Source organism: Triticum aestivum, chromosome 5B (assembly GCF_018294505.1).
Source record: "Triticum aestivum cultivar Chinese Spring chromosome 5B, IWGSC CS RefSeq v2.1, whole genome shotgun sequence".
Classification (NCBI taxonomy): domain Eukaryota; kingdom Viridiplantae; phylum Streptophyta; class Magnoliopsida; order Poales; family Poaceae; genus Triticum; species Triticum aestivum.
This window is the reverse complement of record NC_057807.1, coordinates 16,345,361-16,352,822: the sequence shown is the minus strand read 5'-3', so window position 1 is coordinate 16,352,822 and position 7,462 is coordinate 16,345,361.

Genomic DNA, 7,462 nt, shown 5'->3' with positions numbered 1-7,462 from the left:
CACCCGATCATCACGTGGTGTCTGGGCACGACGATCTTTGGCAACGGTGCATACTCAGGGAGAACACTTCTTGATAATTTTAGTGAGAGATCATCTTAAAATGCTACCGTCAATCAAAGCAAGATAAGATGCATAAAGGATAAACATCACATGCAATCAATATAAGTGATATGATATGGCCATCATCATCTTGTGCTTGTGATCTCCATCTCCGAAGCACCATCGTGATCACCATCGTCACCGGCGCGACACCTTGATCTTCATCGTAGCATCGTTGTCGTTTACGCCATCTATTGCTTCTACGACTATCGCTACCGCTTAGTGATAAAGTAAAGCAATTACAGGGCGTTTGCATTTCATACAATAAAGCGACAACCATATGTCTCCTGCCAGTTGCCGATAACTTCGGTTACAAAACATGATCATCTCATACAATAAAATATAGCATCACGTCTTGACCATATCACATCACAACATGCCCTGCAAAAACAAGTTAGACGTCCTCTACTTTTTTGTTGCAAGTTTTACGTGGCTGCTACGGGCTTAGCAAGAACCGTTCTTACCTACGCATCAAAACCACAACGATAGTTCGTCGAGTTAGTGCTGTTTTAACCTTCGCAAGGACCGGGCGTAGCCACACTCGATTCAGCTAAAGTGAGAGAGACAGACACCCGCCAGTCACCTTTAAGCACGAGTGCTCGTAACAGTGAAACCAGTCTCGCGTAAGCGTACGCGTAATGTCGGTCCGGGCCGCTTCATCTCACAATACCGCCGAACCAAAGTATGACATGCTGGTAAGCAGTATGAGTTGTATCGCCCACAACTCACTTGTGTTCTACTCGTGCATATGACATCTACGCATAAAACCTGGCTCAGATGCCACTGTTGGGGAACGTAGTAATTTCAAAAAATTTCCTACGTACACGCAAGATCATGGTGATGACATAGCAACGAGAGGGGAGAGTGTTGTCCACGTACCCTCGTAGACCGTAAGCGGAAGCGTTATGACAACGCGGTTGATGTAGTCGTACGTCTTCACGATCCGACCGATCCAAGCACCGAACGTACGGCACCTCCGAGTTCAGCACACGTTCAGCTCGATGATGATCCCCGGACTCTGATCCAGCACAGTGTCGGGGATGAGTTTCGTCAGCACGACAGCATGGTGACGATGATGATGCTTTACCGGCGCAGGGCTTCGCCTAAACTCCGCCACGATATGACCGAGGTGGAATATGGTGGAGGGGGGCACCGCACACGGCTAAGGAATATAAAGGAGGGAGGGGGGAGGCCGGCCGGCCCTTGTGGGCGCGCCAAGGAGGAGGAGTCCTCCTCCTAGTAGGTGTAGGACTCCCCCTTTCCTACTCCTACTAGGAGGGGGAAGGAAGGGGAAGAGGGGGAAGGAAAGAGGGAGGCGCCGCCCCCCTCCTAGTCCAATTCGGACCAGACTGAGAGGGGGCGCGCGGCCCACCCTGGCCGCCCCTCTCTCTTTCCACCAAGGCCCATGTGGCCCATTATCTCTCCCCGGGGGGTTCCGGTAACCCTCCGGCACTCTGGTTTTCTCCGACAACGTCGGGAACACTTCCGGTGTCCGAATATAGTCGTCCAATATATCAATCTTTATGTCTCGACCATTTCGAGACTCCTCATCATGTCCGTGATCACATTCGGGACTTCGAACAAACTTCGGTACATCAAAACTTATAAACTCATAATAAAACCGTAATCGTAACGTTAAGCGTGCGGACCCTACGGGTTCAAGAACTATGTAGACATGACCTAGAACTATTCTCGGTCAGTAACCAATAGCGAAACCTGGATGCCCATATTGGTTCCTACATATTCTACGAAGATCTTTATCGGTCAAACCGCATAACAACATACGTTGTTCCCTTTGTCATCGGTATGTTCCTTGCCCGAGATTTGATCGTCGGTATCCAATACCTAGTTCAATCTCGTTACCGGCAAGTATTTTTACTCGTTACGTAATGCATCATCCCATAACCAACTCATTGGTCACATTGCTTGCAAGGCTTATAGTGATGTGCATTACCGAGAGGGCCCAGAGATACCTCTCCGACAATCAGAGTGACAAAACCTAATCTCGAAATACGCCAACTCAACATGTACCTTCGGAGACACCTGTAGTACTCCTTTATAATCACCCAGTTACGTTGTGACGTTTGGTAGTACCCAAAGTGTTCCTCCGGTAAACGGGAGTTGCATAATCTCATAGTTACAGGAACATGTATAAGTCATGAAGAAAGCAATAGCAATATACTAAACGATCAAGTGCTAGGCTAACGGAATGGGTAATGTCAATCACATCATTCTCCTAATGATGTGATCCCATTAATCAAATGACAACACATGTCTATGGTTAGGAAACATAACCATCTTTGATTAATGAGCTAGTCAAGTAGAGGCATACTAGTGACTATATGTTTGTCTATGTATTCACACATGTATCATGTTTCCGGTTAATACAATTCTAGCATGAATAATAAACATTTATCAGGATATGAGGAAATAAATAATAACTTTATTATTGCCTCTAGGGCATATTTCCTTCAATGGCGCCTAGTCATCACAATCCACCACAATCTAGAAGGCTATGACCATCTATATTGGTCATTAACAACTAGAAATAAGGCAGCAGACTAGCACTGTTTGCTTTGTGACCATTTCGTGTAAGGAAATTACGACCTTTCTGACCAAAATGGTCGCAATGGTTTAGGGTTTGGAGCCCCCCGAACAGCTTTTGACCAATTGGTCTGAAATGGTCATAGATCTATGACCAATTCTTCGAGGGTCACTGACAGAAGGTCACTAGTTGACATATTTCTTGTAGTGGATATGGTATGACCTTTTAAAACTTGTGTGTAAACCCACTATCGACGTTTTATACGCAGGATAAGAAACCTGTGATGGCAGAGTCCCCAGTCACACCACATGAAGGATACATTCCACATAACGAGGTGAGAAGGTTTGAGATGGCACAATCCCCAGTCACTCCACATGAAGGATACATTCCACAAAAGCAGGTAACAATGCCGCAATGTTGCTATGCACATAAAAAATTATGTTTGCCCCTTTACTCATTGAATGTATTAACTCTGATGTGAGATACTAGGTGCTGGTCATGGAATTTTTTGTTAGTAGGGATGATGAGATGTCACATGTCCGGAGAGCATACTTTGATGAACAACCGGCAGAAGTCAGAATTTTTGAACCCGCCAAAGTGACCTACGATCTCATTATGAGTGAAATGAGAGACACTTTTGGTTGCAAACTGGGAGCAGAACTTTACTACTTCTTACCTGGGTCTGCGTGGAAGCTGCTAGAAGGAATGTTCTTGATTGCATGACCAGATGATGTAGAAAAAATGCTTTCTGATCTGAATGGCAGCAAGACATGTCACCTGTACATTGTGTACAATAGAACTACGGGTTATTTTCCCGAGGGTGACATTGATCCAGAGGTTCAAATTTTACAAGTTACATGTATCTAGTTTATGGCTACGTCTTTTTTGAGTTCTTCCTAATACAATTCCTATGGTTTTCTACAGGAAGTGAGAATCCAAGAAATGGTGGGTCTTGCTAGAGAGTTGGCGGAGAAATAACAAGAACAACTTCAGTTGTATGGTTACATTGATGTTAAAGAGAAAAAGATTTAAGCACATGGGTCATCGCCAAGCCCGACGCAATCTGTAAGATCGCAACGCAAGAGGTCACTGGATTTTGGCAGTGTAGAAGAACATATGGAGTAGGCTCAATTGTTTTCCATCCAGTTTAAGTTTCAAACCAGGATTATTTTGTTGGAAACAAACATTTTTTTCTGTTTCACATGTTTGGCACATGTGAGTCACCATGTACAAGAAAATTTGGGTGATTTGGAGGTGGTGGAAAAATTCACCCTTTTTCAAAAACTGGCTTAAGTTAGACCAAATGGTCCCTCCGGAATGCGGGCATTTTCTCGACCACCTCCAAATCACCTCAATTTTGGCACACACACTAGTAGAAAAACACCAAATAGTCCCGGTTCATAAGGGCCTTTAGTCCCGGTTCATGAACCGGGACTAATGGGCCGTTACTAATACCTCCACCCATTAGTCCCGGTTCAAACAAGAACCGGGACCAATGTGCCTCCATGTGGCCCTGTGCGCCGAGCCCAGTCAGGGGTCCTTTGGTCCCGGTTGGTGCCACCAACCGGGACCAAAAAGCATCCACGCGTCAGCATTCCAGTGGTTGGGGTTTTTGTTATTTTTTTTGAAACGAGGGGGGGGATTGGGGGTTTTGGGGGGGTTAATTTATGTGTTTCATATATTGTGTTAGCTAGCTAATTAATAGAGAGAAGTGTCCTCTCTTATGTCTGTGCTTGGTCGACTCTACGTACTATATATACATAAGTGATCGAGAGAACCATTCAGTACAGAAGTTCATGCATACCGAGAGAAGTGATCGATCGAACTCTCTCCTTCTCTGAGAGATTGGTCGAACAACAAGTTTTCGTATATCATGTATCTGACGCTACTGGCTACATACATGCATGTACAATATGTATAAGATCTCTTATAATTACAATCCCCTAGCAATTGAAATCAATTTCCACATGGTATTCTCCGGCTTTATTGATGACGTGGTCACGAAAGAATCCCGCCAATTCCTCTTGAATTGCTTTCATGCGATCTGGTTCTAGGAGTTCATTCCGCTTCTGCCATGTCTAATTTGAAGAAGGGGGTTAATTAATACATATATATGAATGAAACTCAACAAAAATGATGGTGTAATAAAATGAAATTGTGAATATTATTGCTTACGCACTTCATATTGTCTTTGAGAGTAGCCCCGCTTGTTTTTCAAAGTCGCGTTGTGGATGAACTCGCACACGTAGTATCCATAGAAATCATTCCCTTCTTCCTGCCACAAACACTTTACGAGAAATAGAGGTTAATCAAACTTATAATGAAGCATTATACATGGCATTGATGAAAGTATAGCTATAGAATCAACGGGAGATGCCCGCAACTAGCTAGCCAGTAGTACTTTCTTTCGGGTATGTATATCGCAGCTCCTTCGGCAGTCCCGGAGCTTCTGCGATGAACTGTTTCCAAACCCTGCAAGACAAAGAAAATAATTATTATTACCTGAGATATCAGGATATGAACAAAAAGTTGCCGATATGGTGCGATAATGATCGATTGAACTTACTTGCTGAGCATTTCAGTGATGTCCGCATAGGATTTGGGATCTTTCCGTCTCGAGTCTAAGACGGTTACTAGTCCACGCTCAAGCTTAATCTCCAGAAGAATATAGTTGTACCTGCGCACGCATGCATAACTCATCAATTACATTACTATAACCTCGCTTGAGTAATAAGGGAAACCGAATATGCACACGACAGTAACACTCACTTGCCGTTGTAAGGAAAGAGTATGGTATCTTTGTTTTGATTTTTTATCAATGATTGTAGCACGTTGTCCTCAGCCTCTTTGATGTCCTTTTTAACCAGAAATTCATCTATGATATTTGTGTTAATGAACCCAATATCATAAATTTCTTGTTTTTTGCACTCGACGATCTTCAATGTGCATAATATATTGAGGATAATTAATTATAAATACATGAAATTAAAGAGCCGAGCTATATATAGAGACTTAATGACAGAAATAGTACTTACAGACGGTAGCAAAAGACCATTAGTTTATCGAGGGCCTTTTGATTGAAGAACGCGAAGAACTCATCAAATGGAACAGTCAACAGATCATTTGCAATGAGATCGTGCTCCTCTTTAATATGCAGATACAAAAAGCATTCGTACCCTCAGACTCTCTACAGGTTTCCATGTACCAATTATGGAATCTTCGCATCATTGTTGTCAGAGATTTTTCATCTTTGACGAGAGGCTTCCCGTACTCGTATCTGTGTTCGTCCACCTCCAAGAAATCAGGAAGTGCATCGTCAGGCAGGTAATCGTCAAGATTGCCATAACCGGCCACCGTCCCCAGAGCATTAGACACATTGAGCGGGGGGCAGGATTGTTGTCCTTGTTCGCCGAGCTGGGCAATTTTTTCCCCTTTGCTCGTTCTTTTGACCTTTTAGCACTGACAGTAGTTCCCGACTGCTGGGCTTGGAGATATGTCTGTTCAGTAATGCGCTCATAGTTGGTTCTTGGCGGAGACTTTGGTGGTTTCCTCAGGGCATCGATAGTGCGCTTTGCTTTCACCGGATCTACCTTCTCCTCCGGAGGTGGATGTCTCTTTGCTTTCACCCCTTCAAAGAACTCCTTCACGTGGGTCCGCACAATCGTATCGTTTTCCTCCTCGGACCTCTCGTACGGTAACTTCTCTTGAGCTTGAGAGACGATGGACCGTATTTGTATTGCCACCCGCCCCTGGTTGTGCTGCTAGACGCCGGAGCAGACGGAGCAGCTGCGGCGTCTGTCTTCTTTCGTGCTTGCTTACGAGGTGGAGGAGAAGGAGTACGACGTGCCGGAGCAGCCGGGGCGGCGGCGGGTCTCTTTCGCCCTTGCTGGCGAGGCAGAGAAGGAGGATGCTGCTGGCTGCTCGGGAGCGCTGGCGCAGGCGAAGAAAGAGGCAGAGTGCCACCATGCGCCGGAGAAGGAGGCGGAGTGCCGCCACCCGTGCCCTGATCGTCGCATGCCGGAGGAGGAGGTGGTGGAGGAGGCGGAGTGCCCTGACTCGCCGGAGCAGGAGGAGGAGGCGGAGGCGTCCAGTTCAGAAGGTTGATGAGCTCCTTCTTCCATAGGCATGGAGTCTTCAGAGCAGAACCCAGCCTAGTCTCCCCTTCACTGGTAGGGTGGTCAAGCACGAGGTCCTCAAATCCCTCCGTTATTTCATGCACCTTCACCTTAGCATATGCTTTTGTAATCGGCTGGAAGTGATAAGTTATGCCGGGTCCACTAGGATAAACTTGGCCAACAGCCGCCTTGACCTTCAAATTCATCCATCGCGCCATAATGTTGCAATTTTGAGACTCCGTGATACCATCCACGGGATAGCTGGCAGGAGCCGTCAAGACATGCTCCGGCTGAAGCAACTCGGTGGAAGCCATGCTACTTCTCTGCTGAGATGGTGGGGTAGCTTCGGGGGAAGCTTCGGCAGGTCGTTTGCTGCGATCTGCTGCTTCTCGTTCCTCTTCTCGATCCTCTAGCCCCATTACCCTTTCGTGCAGCGCCTACAGTTGGTCCTGCTCCAGTTTTTTCCTCCTCTCGTGGGTTTTGTAACCCCCTGCGTCCGGAAAACCAACCTTCCACGGAATGGAGCCTGGCGTGCCTCGTGTCCGTCCAGGGTGCTCAGGATTCCCAAGGGCCATTGTGAGCTCGTCCTTCTCCCTGTTTGGAAGGAACGTCCCTCGCTGCGCTGCATTGATATAGTGTCGAAGGTTCTTGACTGGTATTTCTAGTTGCTCGTCCGTCCACTGGCAAAACCCTGTTACAGGGT